Source organism: Lithobates pipiens, unplaced genomic scaffold (assembly GCF_037356315.1).
Source record: "Lithobates pipiens isolate NorthernLeopardFrog02 unplaced genomic scaffold, aLitPip1_a1.2 Scaffold_23, whole genome shotgun sequence".
In the NCBI taxonomy this organism is placed as follows: domain Eukaryota; kingdom Metazoa; phylum Chordata; class Amphibia; order Anura; family Ranidae; genus Lithobates; species Lithobates pipiens.
The window spans coordinates 142,841,291-142,868,341 of NW_027507785.1; the positions used below are offsets into that span (position 1 = coordinate 142,841,291).

The following is a 27,051-nucleotide window of genomic DNA, read 5'->3' on the forward strand; positions in this document are numbered from 1 at the left end:
ACCTATGGCCACATCACCTGGAAAGTGCCCGATCTTGTCTGATCTCGGAGGCTAAGCATTGTCGGGCCTGATTAGTAACTGGATGGAAGACCAACTGGGAATACCAGGTGCCGTATGCTTATTTCTTGATCATACATCACGGGACACAGGAGCTTCATTACATAGTGGGTTATATAGCACCTCTGGTGATTGGACACTGGTTAACCCCCAATTAAGAAGAATTCCTCCCCTATATAACCCCTCCCATATGGGAGGCACCTCAGTTTTTTCGCCTGTATGTATGGTGGTTGGTCACGTAAAACATGTGCTATGAAGAAAGCTCTGTACAGGTCCCTGTGGGGGCCTAAGGGCTACAACAAACCGCATCCATATCTCAGGCCAATATTTTGACTCCCAAGATGATATGGTACCCGGGCCTCGTCATCTGAAGAAACTAGGTTTTGCCTGTAAGTCCTCTCCTATTGGAAGACTGGGCTCTGGGAAAACCAGACTTGGCACAAAAGTTTCGGGCAGAGTCTTTTACAAGGTCCAGGTAGGAGGTTCTTCTGAGAAGGAACCCCAAAAAAACCTGAAGGTTGGCACAACTCTGCCTGCCGTGATGGGTGAAGGCTGGAATCTGTCTGTTTTCAGCAATTCCTGCGGCGAGGACAGGTAAGGGAAGTTAATCCTATATAAGTTATATTATGGATTTCTTCATTGAGTAGTTGTATGTCTTCCCTGGTTTCCACCACTAGAGGGAGTAAGAGCAGCCTGATGCATACTTACATGCATTTCAGATACACACGCTCAGTGAAGCCTGGTTCTCCCAGATGACTCACGTCTCCACTGCAATCTCTGCCACAATGAAGGTTATATAGGGGTCCCACGTAGTCTGGGTGTTCCACGCAGCTCCGATGGCGATTCCCTTCCCCCCTGGATAACGGCGGTCCTCGTGCACGTGAGCATGCGCGTGCACACGCGCCGAGCGCGCTCCCGTGCTAATGGAGGAGGGGGGAGTGTGGTTGCGAGCCGTGCACGTCAGTGTGCACGGCGCTGTAAGCATCCCAAGGGATTGGATCCAGGCAAACCTAAGACACCTACTCAGCATCAGGTTGTGCAGTTTAAGCATATATATTTATTGTGAGACTTTAAGCACAACAGTGATTGCACTTTGTACTAGTAGCTCTGCTTTGTAGCTTAGGACTATGTCTCCTCGTAAGAGGGTCTCAGGGGGAGGTAACAAGGGCACTGGTAAGTCACCGCCTAGGTCTACGGGTTCTAAAAATGCCTGTAGGTTACCATCCGCCCCTGCAAGACTGGAGCCAGCCTCACAGGATGAGTCAGTGCCTCTGTGAGGTTTTGCAGCCTCTCCTAATATTTCAGCCCCGGTATACGTCACTGAGGACTCCCTTATGACTACATTGGAGGGTTTTGAAGGGAAAATCATGATTTTTTTTCCAGTTTCCCTGAAAGATAGCAGGAAAAGGGGTAGATCCCCTCCCTCTGCTGAGATTCCTCTTTCAGATGACAATGAGGAGAGATCCCTATCTTGGGACAGGGATCTTGAGCAGTCGGGTGAATAAGAGGAAGAGGAAAGAGTCCGCTCCTCCCAGGCGCTCAGAAAACAGCTGTTTCTTGCGTGAATAGAAACCTGACCTGTCCTTTGGATAATGCTCAGGTATTTAAAGATCCAACTGATAAGAAGCTGGAAACATTATTAAAAGCCTCCTTTTCCATGACTGGCGCTGTAGTGCAACCTACAGTCGCAGCTGTGGGGTTGTGTCAGTTCCTCAAGGAACAGGTTAAGCAGGTGCTTGGCCTCCTTCCCAGTGAGGAAGTGGAGAATTATGCAGAAATATCTCAAATTCTGTGTTTCATGATTGATGCGATTTTGGATTCTGTCCAACAAGCATCTCGTTTGTCTCTCCTGTTGGTACACATGAGAATTGGGCAGCTGAGCTATCATGCAAGAAGCATTTGATTGTGTTCCCGTTTAAAGGGGAACGTTTGTTTGGAGAAGAATTAGACAAATTTGTCCAAAAAATTTCAGGGGGTAAATCTACTCTCCCTCCAGTCAAAAGGAGCAAACGTCCATCACTTAGGCGTTCTCTCTCTCCCGGAGCATCAAGCTCTAAGCAGTGGCGACGGCCTTCTCAACCCCCTCTACAGGAAAGGCTCAAGGCCGGGCCCAGGGGCAGAAGAAATCCTGGGGGCGAAAGCCTGCCAAGCAGAGCCCAAAAGCTTCCTTGTGAAGGGGTGCCCCCGCTCGGCCGAGTGGGGGAAAGGCTCCTGCAGTTTGCAGAAGCCTGGCGAGAAGAGATCCGGGACAAGGGGGTGGTCTCTTCGGTATCTCTGGGCTACAAGCTGGAGTTTCAGGAGATTCCACCTTCTCGCTTTCTAAGGTCAAGGATCCCCAGGGACCCAGTAAAGCAAAGACCGCTATTTCTGGCCTTAGATCACTTACTATCCCAGGGGGTGATAGTAGAAGTGGACCCAAAAGAACAGGGTTCAGGGTTTTACTCGAATCTCTTCACCGCTCCAAAGCCAAATGGAAGTGTCAGACCTATCCTGGATCTGAAGGATCTGAACCTGTTTTTACGCAGCTGGTCCTTCCGAATGCAGTCAATTCGCACTGTGGTCTCCTCCCTGCAAGGGGGAGAGTTTATGGCATCAATAGGAATCAAGGATGCATATCTCCATGTGCCAATTTTTCCCGCACACCAAAAGTATCTAAGGTTCGCGGTAGAGCGGCGCCATTTTCAATTTGTGGCCTTGCCGTTCGGGCTCGCTACGGCCCCTCGAGTCTTCACAAAGATTCTGGACCCTCTCTTGGTAAACCTATGAGCTCAGGGTATAGCCGTCATGGCTTAACTAGACGATTTGCTTCTCATAGAGAAAACAGTAGCGCTCCTGAACCACAGTGTTACCAGAACGCTAGAACACCTGGAACGCCTAGGTTGGATTATAAACCTAGAACAGTCGTCCCTACAGCCTGCTACCAGGTTGGAATACCTGGGTATGGTTATCGACACTGCTCAGGGCAAGGTGTTTCTACCAAGGCCAAAAGCCTTGGCCATTGGGGATCTGGTGCGCCTAATTCTGGGCAGAAGATCTTCCCCCATTCGGTTGTGCATGAGACTGTTAGGGAAAATGGTCGCCTCCTTCGAGGTCGTTCCATTCGCCCAGTTCCACTCAAGGCCTCTGCAAAGATGCATCCTTGCGGCTTGGAACAGGAAGCCCCAGTTCTTGGATCTTCCTATGCGTCTATCCCCAGGGACACGAAAGAGTCTCGTCTGTTGGTTACAAACCGAGAATTTGCTGAAAGGCAAAACTTTTCTTCTTCTTCCATGGAAGATTATTACGACAGATGCCAGCCTGACAGGCTGGGGAGCAGTGTTGGAGGAGAGGTGCTCACAGGAGAAATGGTCTGCGATCGAGAAGCTATTGCCCATAAATGTCTTGGAGATCCAGGCAGTTTATATGGCTCTCATAAACTGGTCTTTCAGACTACGGGGTCTCGCTGTTCGGGTTCAGTCCGACAATGCCACAGCATTGGCCTATATCAATCACCAGGGCGGTACCAGGAGTCTGGTTGCGCAAAAAGAGGTGAATCGCATACTTGTCTGGGCAGAAAGGCATGTTCCATGCCTTTCTGCAGTCTTCATTCCAGGAGTGGAAAATTGGCAGGCGGATTTTCTGAGCCACCAGTAGTTGTGCCCAGGAGAATGGGCTCTGCCCCCCGACGTGTTTTGGAACATATGTCGCAGGTGGGGTACTCCAGACGTAGATCTGTTTGCATCCAGGTTCAACAGAAAACTGGACAAATTCATGTCAAGCACAAGAGATACACTCGCTCAGGGGTCGGATGCTCTGACAGTTCCCTGGGATCAGTACAATTTGATTTATGCATTCCCCCCGTGCCCGCTTCTGTCGCAGTTCCTGGGAAGAGTCAAGAGGGAGACAAAGTCGGTTCTTTTGGTAGCCCCGGCTTGGCCCAGGCGACCGTGGTACGCAGAGATCATAAAGTTGGCAGTAGGCAGGCCGTGGATCCTCCCTCTCCGGCCAGATCTGCTCTCACAGGGTCCTGCTTTACACAGTCCTGCTTTACACAGTCTGAATTTGACGGTTTGGCTGCTGAGACCCACATTCTGAGAGACCGTGGGCTTTCGGGGCCAGTCCTTTCTACTGTGGTCAATGGCAGAAAGCCGGCCTCGAGGCTTATTTACTACAAAATCTGGAGGGCATATGTTTCCTGGTGTGAACTCAGGGAATGGCATCCTAGAAAGTATGTCACTAGCAGGATCTTGGCCTTCCTCCAGTCAGGCCTAGAAATGAATTTGGCCGTAAGCACTTTCAAGGTGCAGATTTCGGCCTTGTCAGTGTTTTTTCAGAAGCCACTTGCATCGCTTTCCCTGCTGCGGCCTTTCATCCAGGGGGCTATGCGGATAAGGCCGCCAGTCAAACCTCCGGTATGCCCATGGGATCTGAATTAGGTTCTCTCAGCTTTGCAGGGGCAAGCTTTTGAACCTTTGCATCAGGCTTCGTTAGTTCTTTTGACTAAAAAATTGGTTTTCTTGGTAGCCATATCCACGACTAGAAGAGTGTCAGAGCTAGCAGCTCTCTCCAGCAAAGAGCCGTATCTAATTATCCATAAGGACCGGGTGGTAATGTGTCCCAACAGGTCCTTTCTGCCTAAGGTGGTTTCAGGATTCCATTTGAATCAAGATGTAAGCCTACCATCCTTTTTTCCGGACCCACAGTTCGCAGAAGAAAAATCTTTGCACACTTTGGATGTGGTAAGGGCAATCAGTATCTATCTTCAGGCAACTGCTCAGATAAGGAAAACTGATTGCTTATTTATTTTGCCGGAAGGCCCTAGGAAGGGCCAGGCGGCATCAAAATCCACTCTCTCAAGGTGGATTAGACAGATTATTTCTCGGGCCTATAGTGCTTTACACAGTCTGAATTTGACGGTTTGGCCGCTGAGACCCAAATTCTGAGAGACCGTGGGCTTTTGGGGCCAGTCCTTTCTACTCTGGTCAATGCCAGAAAGCCGGCCTCCAGGCTTATCTACTACAAAATCTGGAGGGCATATGTTTCCTGAACTCAGGGGATGTCATCCTAGAAAGTATGTCATTAGCAGGATCTTGGCCTTCCTCCAGTCAGGCCTAGAAATAAATTTGGCCGTAAGCACTATCAAGGTGCATATTTCGGCCTTGTCAGTGTTTTTTCAGAAACCACTTGCATCGCATTCCCTGGTGCGGGCTTTTATCCAGGGGGCTATGCGGATAAGTCCGCCAGTCAAACCTCCGGTATGCCCATGGGATCTGAATTTGGTTCTCTCAGCTTTGCAGGGGCAACCTTTTGAACCTTTGCATCAGGCTTCGTTAGTTCTTTTGACTAAAAAATTGGTTTTCTTGGTAGCCATATCCACGGCTAGAAGAGTGTCAGAACTAGCAGCTCTCTCCAGTAAAGAACCGTATCGAATTATTCATAAGTACCTGGTGGTAATGCGTCCCAACATGTCCTTTCTGCCTAAGGTGGTTTCAGTATTCCATTTGAATCAAGATGTAAGCCTACCATCCTTTTTTCCGGACCCACAGTTCGCAGGAGAAGAATCTTTGCACACTTTGGATGTGGTAAGGGCAATCAGTATCTATCTTCAGGCAACTGCACAGATAAGGAAAACTGATTGCTTATTTATTTTGCCGGAAGGCCCTAGGAAGGGTCAGGCGGCATCAAAATCCACTCTCTCAAATTCCCTTTATACTAAAAATTTTCAGCCACTCCTTCAGTCTATTCAAACTGACTTACAGAAATGGAAACTTGGCCCCTTCTCCTGGTTTGGTAGAATGGCCATTTTAAAAATGAACATTTTGCCAAGGATACTTTATTTGCTTCAGGCTATTCCTATTAATTTGCCGCCTTCCTTTTTTCGTTCATACAACAAATTGTGTAGACTTTTTATCTGGAAATCCGGGAACCCTAGAATCAGCTGGCAAAAACTTACGCTTCCCAAAAACCTTGGAAGCCTCGGAGTCCCAGATATACAAAAATATTATCTTGCATGTCACTTAAACAGAATTCTAGACTGGCACTCCCATACACTTCACAAAGATTGGGTTGGATTAGAGCAAACTTTCTCTTGCCTCCCTTTAGAAAATCTACCATGGATACATAAATCCCACATTCCACGCGAGCTTTCCACTCACCCCTTTATACAAGCTTCACTCCTGCGTTTTCACCAAGCCTGCTCACCTCTAAAGCTGGTTCCCACATATGGCCCATTGACCCCACTGAGTCAAAACCCTGAATTTCCACCAGGTCTTCTTCTTCGTCCACCACATACTACACCCTCTGGCCCTAAGCCAAGAGCCTCTAACTTCTTCCACAATGGCGTTCTCCTATCCCATCAACTTATGGTCTCCGCTTTCCCAGAATACCAAATCCCATTCTTCAAATATTTGCAGTTGAGGCATTTCTTCCAGAATTCGAAACTTGGTGCTCAATGGCATAGAGACCTTACACCCTTTGAATCCTTGTGTGCTAGTACTGAACCTCAAAGACATGTCATATCCACAGTCTATACGCTTCTTTTCTCATCCCATGAGATCAAAACAGACAAAACTGTCCAACAATGGGAATCCGATTTGCACCTAGATCTCTCACCGGCGGACTGGGAATTAATATATCACAATATACACAAGGGTTCTGTAAACGTCTCAACTCAGGAAAACCGATACAAAATTTATGCTAAATGGTATAGAACTCCTGACAAAATCCATAAATTCGCCTCAGCGGTTCCCCCGACATGCTGGAGATGCAATAAAGCTTTGGGCACTTTGCTCCATATATGGTGGGAATGCCCCCCACTGCAAATGTTTTGGACTGAAATACACAGATTGATCTCTCAAATTACCACCTATTCCCCTGACTTGACCCCCGCCCAATTCCTACTACATTACAGTCCTACTACAACCCGGAGCTACACCAAATCCCTGACCATTCACCTCATTAACGCAGCCAACTTATGCATCCCGGTGCTCTGGAGATCTCCGTCTCCCCCTACCATAACAGATTGGATAAAAAGGGTAGACAAAATATCAGAAATGGAAGAACTTATTCATCAGGTCAAAGATACCCGAACATTTACGGGCACACTTGGGCTGTTTGGAAACACTTCAGATCTTCTGGGCTACCTGGACAAACCCACTCTACCCCAACACACAACCCCCTTCCTGATAACCGCACTCTGCCTATCCCGTAACTCCTTGGACCAACCATCAGACACGCCTCACTTGGTACCTTTTTCATTACCATTCGATCCCATACTCTCGATGCATTACACCATGATCATTTGACTTTTCTCCCCCCCCCCCTTCTTCTCTCCCCTCCAGAGAACAGCTGTCCTGCATAATTATTGACTCGAAAATAATGCTCTATCAATGGCAATTCGGCGTTGACTATCAATCTTTTAGGAATCTCTAGTAGGTCCCGTCACCAGTCACAGTCAGATCCCAGCAGGGGTGACCGGAGATGATGTTCTGCACAATAGACTCAACGCTGTACAGCCTATAACTTTATAATTTTGTCTTTACTTTAGTTTCTAATGTATACTGATGTGATATTTTTAAATCTAACAATGATATCCGACCCACATTTATCTTCCCTCATATTTGGAGGGTATAACCGTTTGTTCTTTTAATTGGCCTATGTTAAACTGCAACAGCATCTATTTTATTTTATTTTATTTTATTCTATTTTATTTTGTCTTATTTCATTTACTTCTCTATCTCTACACTATATTCAATCAGTTTTTCATATGCATTGTATGTATAACGGTCAATTATATTTCTGTACTACATACAAGAATTGTCATATACCGTGTAACCAATGTTTGTAGACACTTGGTAAAACTTGAATAAAAATTTTTGGGAAAAAAAAAAAATCCACTCTCTCAAGGTGGATTAGACAGATTATTTCTCAGGCCTATAGTGTTAAAGGGAAGATCCCTCCTTTTCAAGTGAAAGCGCACTCAACTAGGGCTGTAAGTGCTTCTTGGGCAGTGCATCACCAGGCCTCCCTGGCTCAGATCTGTAAGGCTGCAACTTGGCCATCAGTCCACACATTCACCAGATTCTATCAGGTGGATGTCAGAGGGCAAGAGGATATCGCCTTTGGGCGCAGTGTACTGCAGGCTGCAGTTTAGGTCCTTCGGTCCTTGGCGGTCTATATATTATGATCTGTGTCTCCCTCCCCTCAATCTGAGCATTGCTTTGGAACATCCTACTATGTAATGAAGCTCCTGTGTCCCGTGATGTATGATAAAGAAAATAGGATTTTTATATAACGCTTTCCTTTAAATCCTTTTCTTGAGAGTACATCACGGGACACAGGGCTCCCGTCCCTCTTGGGTTTTACGTGGTTTCCTATTGCTTTGCTACAAAACTGAGGTGCCTCCCATATGGGAGGGGTTTTAAAGGGGAGGAATTCTCCTTTCTTGGGGGTTAACCAGTGTCCAATCACCAGAGGTGCCTATATAACCCACTATGTAATGAAGCTCCTCTGTCCCGTGATGTACTCTCAAGAAAAGGATTTTAAAGGTAAGCTGTATATAAAAATCCTATTTTTTATGTTGTTGGCGTTGGACTGTTTTTTTTTCGCTTGTTTCCCAAGATGACGATCTTGGCGTTTGTCAAGAGGGTTGAGAGTGCCCAAAGAAAGTGCCTACGGCCAAATCACCCTTAAAGTGCCTGATCTTGTCTGATCTCGGAGGCTAAGCATTGTCGGGCCTGATTAGTAACTGAATGGCAGACCGACTGGGAATACCAGGTGCCGTAGGCTTCTTTTTGTGTTGTTGGCGTTGACATGTTTTTTTTTTTTCCGCTTGTTTCCCAAGGTGACCATCTTGGCATTTGTCAAGAGGGCTGAGAGAGCCCAAAGAAATCTCCTATGGCCACATCACCCTGAAAGCACCCGATCTCATCTGATCTCAGAGGCGAAGCAGGGTCCGGCCTGGATAGTACCTAATTACAATTGCCGTAGGAATCTTTTTATATTGTTGGCTTTGACCTGTTTTTTTTGCTTGTTTCCCAAGGTGACCATCTTAGCATCTGTCAAGAGTTTTGAGTATGTCCCGAAGTGTTCGCCTAAGGCCACATCACCATGAAAGCGCCCGATCTCAGAGGCTAAGCAGGGTCAGGGTCAGATGGGAGACCGCCAGGGTCTATGTTGTTGGCGTTGACCTGTTTTTTTTCACTTGTTTCCCAAGATGACCATCTTGGCGTTTGTCAAGAGGGTTGAGAGTGTCTGAATAGAACACCTACGGACACATCACCCTGAAAGCGCACAATCTCATCTGATCTCGGAGGCCTAGCAGTGTACGGCCTGGTTAGTACCTGGATGGGAGACCATCTGTGAATACCAGGTGCCGTAGGCTTCTTTTTACGTTGTTGGCGTTGACCTGTTTTTTTTCGCTTGTTTCCCAAGGTGACCTTCTTGCCGTTTGTCAAGAGGGTTCAAAGTGTCCTAAGAGATCGCCTATGGCCACATGATCCTGAAAGCGCTTGATCTTGTCTGGCCTGGGAGGCTATCCAGGGTCAGGCCTGGTTAGTACCAGGATGGGAGACTGCTTGGGAATACCAGGTGCCGTAGGCTTCTTTTTATGTTGTTGGCCTTGACCTGTTTTTTTTTCACTTGTTTCCCAAGGTGACCATCTTGGCGTTTGTCAAGAGGGTTGAGAGTGCCCGTAGAGATCACCTACAGCCCCATCACCCTGAAAGCGCCCAATCTTGTCTGATCTCGGAGGCTAAACAGTGTCGGGCCTGCTTAGTACCTGGATGGGAGACCGCCTGGGAATACCAGGTGCCATAGGCTTCTTTTTATGTTGTTGGCTTTGACCTGTTTTTTTCGCTTGTTTCTCAAGGCGACCATCTTGGCGTTTGTCAAGAGGGTTGGGCGTGTCTTGAAGAGAAGGCTTACGGCCACATCACCCTGAAAGCACCCGATCTCGTCTGATTTCCGAGGCTAAGCAGTGTCAGGCCTGGTTAGTACCTGGATGGGAGACTGCCTGGGAAGACCAGGTGCCATAGAAGGATATGGCCTGGTTAGTGTCTTAATTGGGAGATCGCCTGGGAATACCGGATGCTGTAGCCTTCTTTTTATGTTGTTGGCTTTGACCCGTTTTTTTAGCTTGTTTGCCAAGGTGACCATCTTGGCCTTTGTCAAGAGGCTTCAGAGTGTCCAAAGAGAGTGCCTACGGCCAAATCACCCTGAAAGAGCCCAATCTCATCTGATCTCGGAGGCTAAGCAGCAAGGGGCCTGGTTAGTAACTGGATGGGAGACAGCCTGGGAATTCCAGGTGCCGTAGGCTTCTCATTATGTTGTCGGCGTTGAACCGTTTCTTTTCCCTTGTTTCCCAAGGTGACCATCTTGGCATTTGTCAAGAGGGTAGAGAGCGCACAAAGAAATTGCCTACGGGCACAACACCCTGAAAGCGCCCAATCTTGTCTGGTCTCAGAGGCTAAGCAGGGTTGGGCCTGGTTTCTACCTGGATGGGAGACCGCCTGGGTTTTCCAGATGCCGCAGGCTTCTTTTTATGTTGTTGGTGTTGACCTGTTTTTTTCGCTTGTTTCCCAAAGTGATCATCTTGGCATTTGTCAAGAGGGTTGAGAGTGCCTAAAGAGATCGCTTACAGCCGCATCACCCTGAAAGCACCCTATCTCTTCTGATCTCGGAGACTAAGAAGGGTTGGGCCTAGTTAGTACTTGAATGGGAGACGGCCTTGGAATACCAGGTGCCGTATTCTTCTTTTTATGTTGTTGGCGTTGACCTGTTTTTTTCGCTTGTTTTCCAGGGTGACTATCTTGGAGGGGTGAGAGTGCCCAAAGAGATTGCCTATGGGCACATCACCCTGAAAGTGCCCAATCTCCTCTGATATCACAGGCTAGAAAGGGTCGCGCCTTCTTAATACCTGGATGGGAGACCGCCTGGGAATACTAGGTGCTGTAGGCTTCTTTTTATGTTGTTGGCGTTGACTTGTTTTTTTTGTTTGTTTCCCAAGGTGACCATCTTGGCGTTTGTCAAGAAGGTTGAGCGTGTCTGAAGAGATTGCCTACAGGCACATCACCCTGAAAGCACCTGATCTCATTTGATCTTGGAGGCTAAGAAGAGTCGGGCCTTGTTAGTACCTGGATGGGAGACCGCCTGGGAATACCAGGTGTCGTAGGCTTCTTTTTATGTTGTTGGCGTTGACCTGTTTTTTTTCCGCTTGTTTCCCAAGGTGACCATCTTGATGTTTGTCAAGAGGGTTGAGAGTGCCTGAAGAGATTGCCTATGGCCACATCACTCTGAAAGCACCCAATCTTGTCTGATCTTGGAGGCTAAGAAGAGTAAGGCCTGGTTAGTACCTGGATGGGAGACCACCTGGGAATACCAGTTATTGTAGGCTTCTTTTTATGTTGTTGGCGTTGATTCGTCTTTTTTTTTTTTGCTTGTTTCCCAAGGTGACCATCTTGGCATTTGTCAAGAGGGTTGAGAGTGCCCAAAGAGATCGCTTACAGCAGCATCACCCTGAAAGAGCCCAAGCTCTTTTCATCTCTGAGGCTAAGAAGGGTTGGGCCTAGTTAGTACCTGGATGGGAGATGGCGTTGGAATACCAGGTGCCGTAGTCTTCTTTTTATGTTGTTGACGTTGACCTGTTTTTTTCCGCTTGTTTCCCAAGGTGACCATTTTAGCATCTGTCAAGAGTTTTGAGTATGTCCCGAAGCATTCGCCTAAGGCCACATCACCCTGAAAGCGCCCGATCTCAGAGGCTAAGCAGGGTCAGGGTCAGATGGGAGACCGCCAGGGTCTATGTTGTTGGCGTTGACCTGTTTTTTTTTTCACTTGTTTCCCAAGATGACCATCTTGACATTTGTCAAGAGGGTTGAGAGTGTCTGAATAGAACACCTATGGCCACATCACCCTGAAAGCGCACAATCTCATCTTATCTCGGAGGCCTAGCAGTGTATGGCCTGGTTAATACCTGTATGGGAGACCATCTGTGAAAACCAGGTGCTGTAGGCTTCTTTTTATGTTGTTGGCGTTGACCTGTTTATTTTCACTTGTTTCCCAAGGTGACCATCTTGGCATTTAACAAGAGGGTTGAGAGTGCTCAAAGAGATCACCTACGGCCCCATCACCCTGAAAGTACCCGATCTTGTCTGATCTTGGAGGCTAAGCAGTGTCGGGCCTTATTAGTACCAGGATGGGAGAAAGTCTGGGAAGGTGCCATAGGGTTCTTTTTATGTTGTTGGCTTTGACCTGTTTTTTGGCTTGTTTCTCAAGGCGACCATCTTGGCGTTTGTCAAGAGGGTTGGGCGAGTCTTGAAGAGAACGCTTACGGCCACATCACCCTGAAAGCCCCCGATCTCATCTGATTTCCGACTCTAAGCAGTGTCAGGCCTGGTTAGTACCTGGATGGGAGACTGCCTGGGAAGACCAGGTGCCAAAGAAGGATCTGGCCTGGTTAGTGTCTTGATTGGGAGATCGCCTGGGAATACCGGATGCCGTAGGCTTCTCATTATGTTGTCGGTGTTGACCTGTTTTTTTTCCCTTGTTTCCCAAGGTGACCATCTTGGCATTTGTCAAGAGGGTTGACAGTGCACAAAGAAATCGCCTATGGGCACAACACCCTGAAAGCGCCCAATCTCGTCTGGTCTCAGAGGCTAAGCAGGGTTGGGCCTGGTTTGTACCTGGATGGGAGACCGCCTGGGTTTTCCAGATGCTGTATTCTTCTTTTTATGTTGTTGACATTGACCTGTTTTTTTCCGCTTGTATCTCAAGGTGACTATTTTGGCATTTGTCAAGAGTGTTGAGGGTGGTTCATGGCCTGGATGGCGATGGTATAGGACGTGAGTGAGAGGAGCTCCGCTCTCGGCAGATCCTTGGCTTCTATTCTGCGTGTAAATAACAGGCTTTCAACAGCTTCCTTGGCTACCTGTGAACCCCTGAGTGCCTAGGAGATGTCTCCCATAAAGCGGAACGCCGCAGCTACCCCATCGCTGGATAAGTACAGGCGAGTAGAAAAAGACCACGAGGAGCAAGATGGCGGCTCCCCGTCTGCTCTTCCGGCACACTCGGGGACAGATACCACTAAAGTGCTCGAGGCGATCTCTGCTTGTCAGTCTTCCCTGACTACTAAGATTGAAGAGATCAGGCTGGACATCTCCCTTATCAGGCAAGACATGACTAAGATCCGGGACAGAGTCACTGAAGCCGAACCTAGAATTGCATGCACAAGCGGACATGCAACGCCAGCTTCAGCAACTAGCTCAGAAACATGATGATTTGGAAAACAGAGCCCGCAGATCGAACCTGAGATTTATTGGATTACCTAAGGGGGCTGAGGGGTCGGACCCGGCCACCTTCCTGGAACACCTTCTGATCAAGACCTATGGCAGAGAGGCCCTGTCCGCTACTTTTGTGGTGGAGAGGGCTCATCGCATGCCCGCACGCCGCCCACCTGAGGGAGCACCGCCGCGCACGTTTACAGCCAAGCTTCTCAACTTTCGCGACCGCGACACTATCCTGCGACTGAACCGGGAGAAGGGCAACATTCCATACCAGGCGGGGCATGTGATGGTGTTCCCGCACTTCTCAGCGGAGGTCCAGAAACAGAGGGCTCGTTTTACCGATGTCAAGCGGCGCCTCAGAGCTCACCACCTGAAATATGCAATGCTATTCCCAGCACGTTTGCGTATTGTTGGAGATGACAAAACCTATTTCTTTGAGGACCCAGCACAGGCGTCAGGTTGGCTGGATCAGAGGGAGGCGGCCAGGAATCGCAATGCTTGAAACTGGGTAAGGGTTGCCATGTGCAAGAGCCTAACCAACTTGTGTATACACCCTGCTGCCTACCGTTTGATTTTGACTTTCTTTCTTTGGGACTGACGGCATGGGCGCAGGAGGGTTTGCAAGCCTGAAATACATCTAGCCAATACCGGCACTGAGTGTCCTATTACTTGTATTTGAGTCAGGCATAAGTTCCCTTCCAGCGCCACACGCATGGATTAACCACCTTCCTACAGTCTTCGCTATGACAGCTATTTGGACTGCAAGAGCTAGGATGTCTGTGCATGCTAATATCTACTATGTGTCTATACAGCTGTATGAACAGACGGATTGTACTTTGCCTACTTCATGCCGGAGGAGGAAATATTTTTTCTTTTGGTTATCACCATGTTTGTTTCTTCTATTTTTTTTCTTCTTTTTCTCTGACTCGTGGTTGAATGTTATGATTACAATTGCACGGATATCGCGGGAAGGAGGCCTGTACCCCTGACTATTGGAGGGCGTTATCTTCCTTCCCTCCATCCACTACGTTGAATCTAAGGTCTGAGGGCGGGACTCTGAATACTCCAGTTAGGCGTAGTTCTTACACTGCGCAGGTCTACCCCCCTGCCTATCTAGACACAGTACTGCCCACCAAGGTACCTTGAACCTTGGTACCAGAACTGACGGTTGACATGGTGATGGCAGCGGCGTATTACCGCAATGTCTAGGTTAGGTGGTAACAGGTTTGGGTTTCATGCTCCAGCACAGTTGGGAATGCTGAGGGCTGGGTGGGATGGGAGGGAGGGGTGTTTGGGATGTTTGATTATGCATAAGGAATTAAGTTCTATGCTGCAATGGTATACATGGCAAGAGTTAATGATGCAATGTTGTTTAGAGTGTGTTTCCTGGGGGGTAGGGGTGGCCTTGTCTTGAGGTCTACCCCTGCTCCCCGTCGTGAGTACATTGTACATGCTGTTTCATGGCCACCATGAAAATATTGACGTGGAATGTCTGTGGGCTCCACGATAAGATAAAATGCACCGCGGTTTTTGGATGCCTTAGATCCTATCGGGCTGACATTGTCATCCTGGTTGAGACGCACGTTACAGGCCAACTTCAATTGGCACTGAGGCGTCCATGGGTAGGCTGGGCTTATCATTCCACAAACACCCCGTATTCTCGGGGTGTGTCTGTTTTAATAGCCAAGACGATGCAATTTACTTTATTATCCCTACAAACTTATCCCCAGGGCCGGCTCATATTTATATATTGTACGTTATATGGTAAAAAAATACCTTATTCTTGCAAGCTATGTACCACCGCCGTACAATGTTAGCCTAATTAATGCGGGTTTATCGTTTATAGCTCAACATCCAGATATCCCGGTCATGTGGCTCCGGGATTTTAATATGGTCTTAAACCCTGACATGGACAGACTACCTCCACGCCTCGTAGCGCTTCCCACCTGAGCCGCACCTTTCGGGATTTTTCCATGACAGACATGTGGCGTTATAGACACCCTGACGACCGGCTATTCTCCTGTTTCTCGGCTACTCACTCAACAATGTCCCGAATAGACTATATTATGGTATCTGATGCGCTGCTCCCCCTGGTTGAGGATGCGGGTTATCATGCTAGGTCACTGTCAGATCATGCCCCGTGCTGGACCTCTATTCGTCTTGCCCCCCAGACGGGTCAGCGCCCGTGGCGCCTTCACTCTTTCTGGCTGTCGGCCCTGAGGGGGCAGGAGGACATAGACGAAGAGTGGCGGTTCTACTTTACCTCTAATAGAGGCACGGCACCAGTAGGGGCGGTTTGGGAGATGTTTAAACGACATGCCCGATCCACTCTCTCCAGGCGCATAAATAGGTTAAAGGCCTCTGCGGGTGCACAACTTAAACTGGCTTCTGAGCAATTATTGTCCGCCACCAATGCGTTTACATCTAACCCTACGTCACATAACGCCTCTCTGCTAAAACTACATACACGCACTGTAGACCATCTCCATTACGAACAGGCCAAACGCAAACACTTCTTCTCTAGACAACCGGTGTTTGAGCAGGGGGAAAGGGCAGGTAGGCTCTTAGCATACCTGGCCCATCAGGACTCTAGACCCCCAGTTGTAGTGTCCATTTTAGATGCACAACACACACTAATTGTAGATAGTTACATAGTTACATAGTTACATAGTTAGTAAGGTTGAATAAAGACACCAGACCATCCAGTTCAACCTGAGTAAGTGTCTACAATTGTCCCTATCCCAGTACATTTCACACTCACATTGGTCCCTACCCTCAAGGAGCCCACAATCCAAGGTCCCCACTCATAGACTAGGGCCAATTTTGGATAGAAGCCAATTAACCTACCTGCATGTCTTTGGAGTGTGGGAGGAAACTGGAGTACCCAGAGGAAACCCACGCAGGCACAGGGAGAACATGCAAACTCCAGGCAGGTAGTGTCGTGATTGGGATTTGAACTAGCGACCCTTTTTACTGCTAGGTGAGAGTGCTAACCACTACACCACTGTGCCGCCCTGATCTGACAGAGGTGGCGGGTATATTCCGCTCTTACTATGCGGATCTATATACTTCTCGGGTTGTGGTTCCTGTGCAGGACACACGCACATTTTTACAGCATGTGCCATTCCCTCAGCTGTCTGGCACTCAGGTGGCGGCTTTGGAGGCGCCTATTACCAGTGACGAGGTCGCCAAGGCGATATTGTCCCTGGCGATGGCTAAGGCCCCTGGGCAAGACGGCATACCACTAGACTTTTATGCAACATATGCTGAGGCATTAGTCCCTGAGCTCCTTAGACTTTATAATTACATTTTCGAGTCAGAGACCCTCCCCGACTCTCTTCGTCAGGCAATCATAATTGTACTACCGAAGCCTGGGAAGGACCCTCACTACCCGGACTCTTACCGCCCAATCTCCCTGCTACAGGCAGATATTAAAATCCTGGCCAAAATACTAGTATCACGTCTTAAACCTCTTATTCTAAATTTAATACACCCTGATCAAACCGGATTCATGCCTGGGTAGAATACAGCCATGAACATCCGTAGACTACACATGAACATCCTGGCACAGCATGATTCCGTGGGCACGAGGGCAGTGGTTGCGTTGGATGCCGCTAAGGCGTTTGATTCGGTGGAGTGGGGGTACCTTTGGCAATGCCTTAGGGGTTTCGGATTTGGTCCTAATTTTGTTAAATGGGTCAAGTTGCTATATGACTCTCCTGAGGCTCGGGTGGCGGTGAATGGGAGGTTGTCGGATCCATTCCCTCTCGGGCGTGGAACCCGTCAGGGCTGCCCCCTGTCCCCGTTGCTCTATGCACTGGCTGTAGAGCCCTTGGACATATCTATTAGAAATAACCCGAATATACGAGGGCTTAGAGTGGGTTCCGTTGTAGAGAAGATCAGCATGTATGCTGATGACATGCTTCTGTATCTTGAAGACACGGGCCCATCTCTCCAGGCTGTTCTCCAAACCATTGAAGAATTTGGACGACACTCTGGCTTGAGCATAAATTGGACTAAATCACAGATCCTTCCTCTGAATTCATTCCCTCCCACAAGAGAAGCCGCGTCTCTTCCTCTTTGCAGGGTAAATGCTATCCAATACTTAGGAATTCAAGTCACCAAGGACCCCGTAGAATACGTAACGCATAATATAGAGCCCCTGTTTGCTTATACTAAATGCAAAACGCAATCTTGGGCCCGTCTCCCACTGGGGGTGATGGGGAGAATTAATTTGGTAAAAATGATCTTACTGCCCAAACTTTTGTATAAGCTCTGGCAGTCGCCGACGTACATTCCTATGAAATGCTTTAAAGCGTTTGACACTATCCTTAATACCTTCGTATGGGGCCCAGGTAGACATAAATTGGTGTGGAACACCCTTAAAAACCCGACCTCCTCTGGAGGAACTGCCCTCCCGGACATACGTGCATACTACCTATCGGCTCAATTGCCCACTTTTTCCATTTCCACAAGACAGATGGCCCTAGATATCTGGCTCTAACTTGTACTGAACAGGACAAGTGGGCTCATTCCCCTCTGCCTGTAATTTTTAGAGGGGGGGGTTGGTGGGAAAGGCCGTAATCACCTCCTAACACACCATGGCCGCGTTTGGGGGTCCACGCTTAAGATGATTGGTGCTGATTTTGTGCACTCCCACACGCCCCTTTGGTATAATCCATTGTTGACGGAGCTGAGGACGTTGCCTGGTATCCGTTTATGGGCATCTAGGGGGATAGTATACCTCCATCAGGTAATTTCCCCGATGGGAGTGCGTAGCTTCAGATCATTGCAGGATGAATTTGGGCTTCCGCCATCTCCATATAGGTACACACAGTTACGTCACGCTCTCCTTGCCCAATTTATGCGTGGCCTCCCTAGCCCCCAAACCTTACCTGTGACTGACGTGATCATTGGGGCAGATCCCTCTAAATTGATATCTGCCCTATACACTACACTGAGGACTCGAGTGGTAGCCCAGATAACAGACGCGGTCAAACACAAATGGGAGGAGGATGTTGGTCCCATTGGGGACGAGGACTGGGAAGAGATCCTTGAAAACGCTAAAAAAGCTTCTCCCAGACTATCTGACAGATTGACCCAGTTGTATGTTATACATAAATCATACCTTACACCTGGACGACTGGCTAAAATAGTGACAGGGACCCGCGGTGTCCGAGGTGTACTGACCAGTCCTGCTCATTTTATCATTTAATATGGACGTGCGCAGAAATCCAAATATATTGGACGCAGGTAATTAAATTCCTGCATGACTGCATGGGCTCACCCCTGCATCTAGACCCCAAAACCTGTCTGCTGGGTTTGCTCCCGGATGTATTGACAGACAAGTTCCAGTCCGTCTTCCTGAGTGAATCCCTGTTCTGCGCCAGGAAAATGATAGCAAAACTCTGGATGCGCAGTGCCACCCCCTCGATTCAAGCTTGGATTGGGGAGGTCAATGCTACACTGCCGCACAAAAATGTTATATATCAACATAGGGGCTGCCCAGATAAATATCATAAGGTCTGGGATAGAGGACTTGCTTCACCAGCTACCTGTGCGGACTGAGGCTTGTCTGTTGCCCGGCATATGATGTGCTCACATTTGCTGTGGATGGGGCCCTCTGTAGAGCCCAACTATAGAAAAAGAGAGAGGGGGTGGAGGGGGTGAGAGATAGGGGAGGAAGGCAGAAAAGAGAAGGGGTGAAAGATGAGGAAAGGAGAAGAGGGGACGAGACACGATGGCAGCCACTGCCCAAGGGGCCAGTCAAGGAAAGCTCAGAGCACTAAGGCGATAGCAGGCGACATCCTTACAGCGAGAATATAAAGGTATTCCAGATGTCCCAGGTTTGTTTAAAAAATTCTTGTTTACCTTGTGATGTGAGGATCAAGTCCTCCATTTTTTTAATGTCCTCTATTTTCCTAAGCCAGTGAGTAATTAAAGGGGGGGAACATTTTTTCCAATAGAGAGGGATGCAGGATTTCACCGCATTTATCACATGCCGTAAAATAGATTTTTTGTACTTCTTAATGGGAATCTGTGAATGGTGCAAGAGAAAGAATGCAGCCTCTTCCGGGATGGAGAAGTCTGTGAATTTTTGTGTTATGCATCGGATCTCTGTCCAGAAGTCCACCAAGCTGGGGCAGGACCAAAAAATGTGGAGCAACGTGCCCTCTTCTTCTCCACACCTCCAGCATATGTTCGAGGAAGAGGGGAAACATTTATGCAGCTTTGATGGTGTCAAATACCACCTGGTGAGAATTTTAAAATTCGTCTCCTGTATCTTCGTGCACAGTGAGGTTTTGAGAGCCAAAGTGATAATGCGTTGTCTCTGTGCTGGGGAAAACGAGCAATTAAGGTCCTTTTCCCAGTTGGACAGACAGGTTAAGTGTGGGTGATCTGTTTGAGAGAGAATGTGGGCCAAAGGGCCTTCGCTCCTGCATAGAGTCTCAAACTCCGTCTGAGGGCGGGCGAAAGTTTGAGGATTGGGGATGGAATGGAGAAAATGATGTCGTTGAGCGGCTCTCCAAAACGGCAGTTGGAAAAGCCCTGTCGGATCTGTTAGGGTTGAGAAAGAAGGCCATTTTCCGTCAATGACAAATTTAGACGCATGGTCTAGGTTGGAATTTCTAAGTGGGTCCCGATTCAAAGTTCGGATGGCCACGTATAGGGAATAGGGGGGAAGTCAAAGACGTGAGTGTGTTTTGGGTAGCGATCAGGTGACTGAATTTCAACGAAGCCCCTATAGTGGGATGTGACGTCAATATCATTATTAAACACGGATTATAAAATATTTACAAAGATACTTGCATCTCGCCTAGAACCGTTTATGACGCAGCTGGTTCATTTGGACCAAGTGGGGTTTGTCCCCACACGTGAAGCTAGGGATAGCACAATTAAGGTCCTGAATTTAATTCAATATGTAAATCATAGGAAGTTGCCGAGTGTCTTTGTTAACACAGACGCAGAAAAGGCCTTTGATAGGGTCAATTGGCCCTTTATGTTAGGAGTTTTTTTTTTTAAATAACGTTTTCTTTATTTTCAGTAACAGCATAGGAAAATAAGCAGTACAGAAGCATAGTAGCAGCAGTGCAATTACAAAACATAGCAAGGTCAGGAATAAGCACGCTACATGTGGTGAGGGGCCACGGGCGCATACAGCAAGGCATAATAATGTGGTCGGCCGAGCGTGGGGGGTCAGGAGACACACACAGTCAACTGCCTGCTCCCAAGCCCAAGAGGCCCGTTAAATTCCGCCATAAGGCCTATGCAACAAACTTAAGGTATAGCGGCAAGAGTCCGCCGCATAAATAGTCAAAGTTAGCAGAAGAAAGACAGAAAAGAGATGAGAAAGAGAAAGCCAGTGCTCCATGTTGTCACACCAAACTTGGTGCGCCCCTAATCCTCCAGCAGCCGCCATCTCCCCCAAACCAAATCAAATTCCTCCAGCCTGTCCCGTATTCTGGCAGTCATTTTCTCCATGAGTTCTATGTCCTTTATTCTAGAGTAAAGCGCTTCCATAGTTGGGGCCGTTTGGCTTTTCCAATTAAGGGCTATCAGGCAACGGGCTGCCGTGAGAACATGTCTCAAAAGCTTCCGGGACGGTTTAGCTAGGTTAAGTCGGGACAGGCCAAATAGGAAGAACTTGGGTTCGAATGGGACGGGCACCTCCAGCAAGTGGCCAAGGAGCTGTTGGGTCAGGGTCCAGAAAGGGGATATCGAAGGGCAAGTCCAGTATATATGGAACAGGGTACCTCTGTCTTTTAGGCAGCGCCAACACCGATCAGTGGTGGAGGGATATATTTTGTGCAGTACCTCTGGGGTCCGGTACCAATGGAAGAGTATCTTATAGGCATTTTCCTTGTAAAGGGTGCAAAGAGAGGATTTGGCTGCCTGTCGCCACACCCCCTGCCAATCCTCAAGGGAGAGCTCCTCGCCCAGGTCCCTCTCCCATTTCAACATATACTTGTGCTTGCCCCTCGTCTGGGAGTGGTGTGAGCTGAGAATGCGGTATATGTCCGAGATTAACCCCCTGCCATTCCGTCCTTCCAATATAATCATCTCAAATGGGGAGGGCGGGGAGAATTGGAGTCTCGGGGCTAAGGTTTGTGCAAAGTGTCTTATTTGGAGGTAACTGTAGAACGTCTGTCGGGGGAGGTCATGTTTGGCCTGGAGCTCCGAGAAGGAAAGCAGCCTTCTCGATCTGGGGTCCACCAGGTGTCCCAGGTGAAATAGACCTCGGGATGCCCAGGGCCAAGACATCTGGTGGGTCAGGCTGTCTGGGCGCATGGGGTTGCAAAGGAACGAGGTCATCAGGGATGACTCCGAATGTAGCTTGCATTGACGAGACAGCTTCTGCCAAAGCTGACGGAGGTGGGCCATCGAGCCCAACAACCGGTTCGATTCAATCGCTACGTTCGCCCCCCAGAGCATACTGTTCGGGTGTACTGGGGCTAACCATATTTTTTCTATCTCCGACCACTTGTTATATGACCGTTGAGGGAACCATGAGACTATTGCCCGGAGCATTGTCGCCTGATAGTACCTAACCAAGTCAGGGAATGCCAAACCACCTTCCGAGTGCAAGGCAGTTAGAACCGTGCCTGGGACCCGATGTTTTTGAAGTTCCACACAAATTTTAATAAGTCTTTCTGGAGCATACGGAGGTGTGCGTAGGGGATCGGGACAGGCAGTGTCTGAAATAGGTAGAGAAGTTTGGGGAGGATTACCATTTTAATGGACGCGATCCGCCCTGTAAGGGATATATGGTGTGCCTTCCATTTATGGATAAGTCCCCTGATCTCCCTATAAAGGGGGGGGGGAAGTTGGCCTGGTATAGAGTGTGGAAGGATGGGGTAATTTGAACCCCTAGGTATTTAAGAGAGGAAGTATCCCAATGGTAGGGGAAGGCCGAACGCAGATGAGCCCCTTCAGCTAGGGGCATATTAAGTGGGAGGGCTACTGACTTGGATGCGTTTATTTTGTAGCCCGAGATCGCCCCATATCGGCTAAGTTCTGCGTGTAGGTTGGGTAATGAGGTCCTGGGCTGGGTCAGGGTGAGGATGACATCGTCTGCAAAGAGCGATATTTTAAATTCCCTGCCCCGAACCGAAACACCCCGAATATCTGAGTTTTTTCTAATGGCCTCCGCCAGGGGCTCAACACAGAGTGCAAACAGCAGAGGAGAAAGCGGGCAGCCCTGGCGGGTGCCATTAGTGATAGGGAAAGTCGGGGAAATTGCATACGGGGTCTTAACTTGAGAGGAGGGGGTGGTGTAAAGGTGTTGTATAGCGTGCAGGAAGGGACCCCGAAAGCCCATGTGGGTTAGAGTTGCCGTCATAAAGGGCCAGCTCAGGCGATCAAATGCCTTTTCCGCGTCTAGACTCAGGACCAGGGAGGGGCGACCAGTCTTGTTCGCTACGTCAATGAGGGCAATGACTTTCCTGGTGTTGTCACCTGCTTGTCTGAGAGGTACAAAGCCTACCTGGTCCTTATGGACCAGGGCAGGAAGGATTGCATTGAGGCGGTTAGCCAGGATTTTTGTAAAGATCTTTAGGTCTGAGTTCAATAGGGCGACAGGCCTATAACTCGCACATGAGGTCTGGTCCTTGTCCGGTTTTGGGATAAGGGATATAAAGGAAGCCATCATCTCCGTTGGGACAGGGGCCTGTGCGAGGAAGGAATTGAACAGTTTGGTCATGTATGGGCTCAAGATGGGTAGAAACATCCTATAGTACTCGTACGGGAAGCCATCTGGACCCGGAGATTTATGAGCTGGGAGCGCCTTTACAGTTGCTGCTAGTTCCTCATCGTTGATGGGGGCGTTCAGATCCTGGAGGTCCGCGTCCTGCACCTGGGGCAGTGTCACGTCAGCTAGGTAGTTGGCGATGCGGTCAGCTAAGTTAGGGGTTGGTGGGTTATGGGGTATGTCCCTCTTGTTATACAGGTCCGTGTAAAAGTTAGCAAATGTATCTGCGATATCCTGTGGGTGAGACAGAAGGTCTCCCCTACGGTTTCTAATTTGGGAGGGCGTGGAGGCTTGTGTGCAATCGGCCAGCTTCCTGGCCAGTAGGGTCTGCGCTTTATTGCCCTTATCATAGTAGAGCTGTCGTAGGCGGATAAGCGCTTTTTCAACCGAACCAAGCGCGAGGTCGCGTAGAGTTAGTCTCACCTGCACTATTTGCTTAACCAGTGACAGAGAGGGAGACCCCCGAAGCTTAGCCTCAAGGGCCTTCAGCCGCCCCTCAGCCAGCCATCTAGCGGCCTGTGCATCTCTCTTCAGAGCCGAGGAGAGAGCAAGGCAGCGACCCCGGGTGACCGCCTTGTGGGCCGCCCAAAGGGTGGGGAGAGTAATGTCAGGGGTGTCGTTTTCGGCAAAGTACAGTTGGAGCGTGGATTCCAGCTCCGTTTTGGCCGGGGGGTGCTGCAGGAGATAATTGTTCAATCGCCAGCTTGCGAAGGGGGGCTCCAACATTTAGCGTCAGAGTAATCGGGGCGTGATCGGACCAAGAAATGGGTAATATGTGTGCTGCCCGGACAGCCCGCAGTGTGTGGCTGTTCACGAAGAAGTGATCGATACGTGAGTGGGTGCGGTGCGGGGCCGAGTAAAAGGTGTATTGGTGGTCCCGTGGGTGTAAAGTGCGCCAGGCATCAAAGAGAGCGCGTCTTCTGGTGAGCTGGCGGAACAGCTTCGAGTCCCTCAGGACCCTGGTTTGAGACGCCTGTGGGTTCACCACTAGGTGATCATGTGTAACAGATGGGATGAGATTGAAGTCCCCCCCTATCACCAGAAGCTCGGAAGGCGACCTAAAGAGGCGAGAAAGCACGCCAGACAAAAATCGTGTTGGTGGACATTCGGGGCGTAGAGGGCGCATAGAGTCACAGCCTGCGCCTGCCAGATACCGCGAAGGATGACAAAATGGCCCTTTGGATCTAGGTACGTCGATGTGCACGTAAAGGGGGAGCCCTTTCTAATAAGTATAGCCACCCCAGCCCTCTTACGCGAGCTAAAGGCTTGGTACGCTAGGGGGAAATGTCTTGAGGCAAATTTAAAGGAGTCCCCTCTGTTAAAGTGTGTTTCTTGGACCATCACTATATCCGCCCCGGATCGCCTAAATTCTTGGAGTGCAAGGTGGCGTTTTTTGTTGGAGTTTAGGCCATGTACATTTAAAGATAATATCTTAGCTGTGATCAAGGGGATGGTCAGGGTTAGTCATACTTAGCTTCTGCCGCTGGAAGGATATGTGCCCCGGGGGGAGAGACGACCGCCGGGGGAGGGCTGACAAACGACTGGACCACTGGCAGAGACCCGCACAGGGGGCGGGGTGGAGAAGGAGTCTGGAAAAGAAAAAGAGAGTGAAAACATAAACAAGGTACAAAACCAATATTAACTGCAACATATGTCAGGTCCAGGTGCCCTATAGGGACACCGAACCTAAGGGGTTCCGGTAGGTCTCCTGTTCTGGGCGTCTCCAGACCCCCAAAAAAAAAAAAACAGGTAGGGGGGAGAAGGCCAGGCCAGGTAGACACCAATAGTTTGTAAAGTTCAAAGGAACCAATAGGTGGAAAACCACAAGGGGGGGTCTGTAACTCGGGAGTCGATCTGTCCTCAGACTCTACCTAAGCCAGCCCTGGGTGAAGAAACAATTCCAGGAAAACAACAAAACAAAAAAAAAGGGAAATCTTGTAGCGTTCAGGCCATCGAGGGAGGGGAGGAACAAACCCCAAGTAAAACAAAATGAGTGAGAACTCAAACAAATGGCGGGAAGGTCCGCTGATGGGGGGACCCATGTCACTTGTGTTTAGGTGATCTGCGGTCCGGCTCCGGACCCCTGTGCCGTTTAGCTGAGGGAACTTTCTGCCAGATCACCGGCGGAGGCGGTGGAGAAGGAATCAGATCCCATTCCGGGAGCGTGGGGACCGATAGGCCCAAATTGTCGCAGAAAGAGGCCAGGTCCTCTGGGTATCGAAGGAAAGCCGACTTCCCCTGGTGTCTAGCCGTAAGGCAGAAGGGGAAACCCCATCGATAAAGTATGTTCTTGTCCTGCTAGGCTTGAAGAAGGGGTAGCAGCAGCCGTCATTTTTGGAGGGTTATCCAGGAGACATCCGGGTAAACCTGGATCGGAGCGTTGTCAAACATAAGGTTGCGAATGGAGCGGGACTTACGCATGATGTCTTCCTTGAGGGGGAAAGAATGGATCCTACAGATAACATCTCTCGGTTTGGAGGCAGGGCCCTTGGGACGGAGGGCTCGATGGGCTCTGTCCATCTCAATGGGCTTGGCTGGGTCTTCTCCCAGCATTCCATTAAACAGTGCTTGCAAAGAAGTCTGCAGGACCTCGGGTCCCTTGGTTTCGGGGAGGCCACGGACGCGGATGTTGTTCCGCCGGCCTCTATTATCACGATCTTACACATGGCGCTGCATGTCTCGTAGGAGGAGTCGGTGGTCCGAGTTCTCTACCTGAGTGCAGTGTACAGCCAGCTTAGTCTCCTGAATCTCCTCCTCCGCCATCTCGACTCGTTCAGCCAGGTGTTTAAGGCCGGCGTGCAGGGACTGGATTTCAGCGCGACAGGTTGCTTTCACGTCCGCCACGAGTTGTTTAAAGTCATCTTTGGTGGGGATGGCTGTCAGATAGGAGTGCCAGGGGGGATATCCACCCTCGTGATGCCCCATGGGGGGCTGGGGCAGCAGTGAGTATTGAGGAGAGCCTCCCTGCCCCGACCCTGCTGCCGAAGAAGGAGGCCAGGGCGGTGGGGGGTGCAAGTGGTCTGACCATGAGGTGGCATGGGGGGAGTCCAAGGAGGGGTCCGGACGAACATCCAGTGAGTGCGGGGAGTGGGGACGGACCACCTGGGCATAGGTGAGATGGCTGGCTGCTTGGGCTCTGGGCAGACTCGCGTCACTGGATCGAGGCTGCCGCTGGGTCTTGGGGGGGCAGACAACTGCCGTATTTGTAGAGCCCCCCCCCTCAGTCAGGAGGGGCGCACGCGTCTTCCGCACTACAGGGGGGGTCCTCTGTGGCTCCCGGTGTGAATGGGGAGGGAGACCCTGCCATGGCCGGGTCCAAGGCCATCCGCAGTAGGTGGGGGAAGGCCTCAGAACATTGAGTAAGGGACGGGGGGAGCTGCTGGTCTGCGGCCTGAGGTCCCTGCGGGGCGGAGGGTGGGGTGGAGGAGGGAGGGCTGTCACTCACCCCCGGCGTTGCTCCGGTGCATGGTGGCTCTTGCAGGGACCAGCGACCGTCCCGGGGTTCAGTCCAGCTGTGCTTGTGCTGTGTCTCCGGGTCCGCCGTCGCCATCTTGCCATCGCGGCCTACGCCTGGCCGCGGCCTATCCTCCAGCCCAGCCCGGACGCGCCGGGACTCACCAGAGGAGTGTATGGAGAGGTGCAAGCCATCGTTGTCCCAGGGGAGGACCGCGGAGTGCAAGGGCAAAAGCTCCGGGCGGGAGTCGCGCTGTTGCAGCGGCGGAGGCGAGGCCAGGTCCCGCCGCAGCGCGGCCGGGTCAGCCGGCGCCATCTTGCGGCCTTCACCCGACGATCCTCCGGGTGGCCAGAAAAAGGACGTTAGGGAGGCTGAAGAGCCCGGGGGCGGTTGAGACGACCCCCGGGCGGTCTCTTATCCAGGTACAAACCAGGCCCAACCCTGCTTAGCCTCTGAGACCAGACAAGAAATTAACAATGCATATATTTTGATATTATTATATTTTGATGATATGGGAGAGGGACTCCTTCTTCTCG

The 27,051-nt window shown here is 49.7% G+C and overlaps 7 pseudogenes; all 7 read left to right on the plus strand.

The window, feature by feature from the left end:
• LOC143928418 (5S ribosomal RNA) lies at positions 1 to 119 on the plus strand (annotated as a pseudogene).
• An 8,585-nt stretch (positions 120 to 8,704) lies between these two features.
• On the plus strand, positions 8,705 to 8,823 carry LOC143929002 (5S ribosomal RNA; annotated as a pseudogene).
• Positions 8,824 to 9,736: 913 nt separating this feature from the next.
• Positions 9,737 to 9,855, plus strand: LOC143929058 (5S ribosomal RNA; annotated as a pseudogene).
• A 99-nt stretch (positions 9,856 to 9,954) lies between these two features.
• Positions 9,955 to 10,073, plus strand: LOC143928973 (5S ribosomal RNA; annotated as a pseudogene).
• A 159-nt stretch (positions 10,074 to 10,232) lies between these two features.
• On the plus strand, positions 10,233 to 10,351 carry LOC143928934 (5S ribosomal RNA; annotated as a pseudogene).
• Positions 10,352 to 11,090: 739 nt separating this feature from the next.
• LOC143928807 (5S ribosomal RNA) lies at positions 11,091 to 11,209 on the plus strand (annotated as a pseudogene).
• A 100-nt stretch (positions 11,210 to 11,309) lies between these two features.
• Positions 11,310 to 11,428, plus strand: LOC143928751 (5S ribosomal RNA; annotated as a pseudogene).
• Positions 11,429 to 27,051: the final 15,623 nt, after the last annotated feature.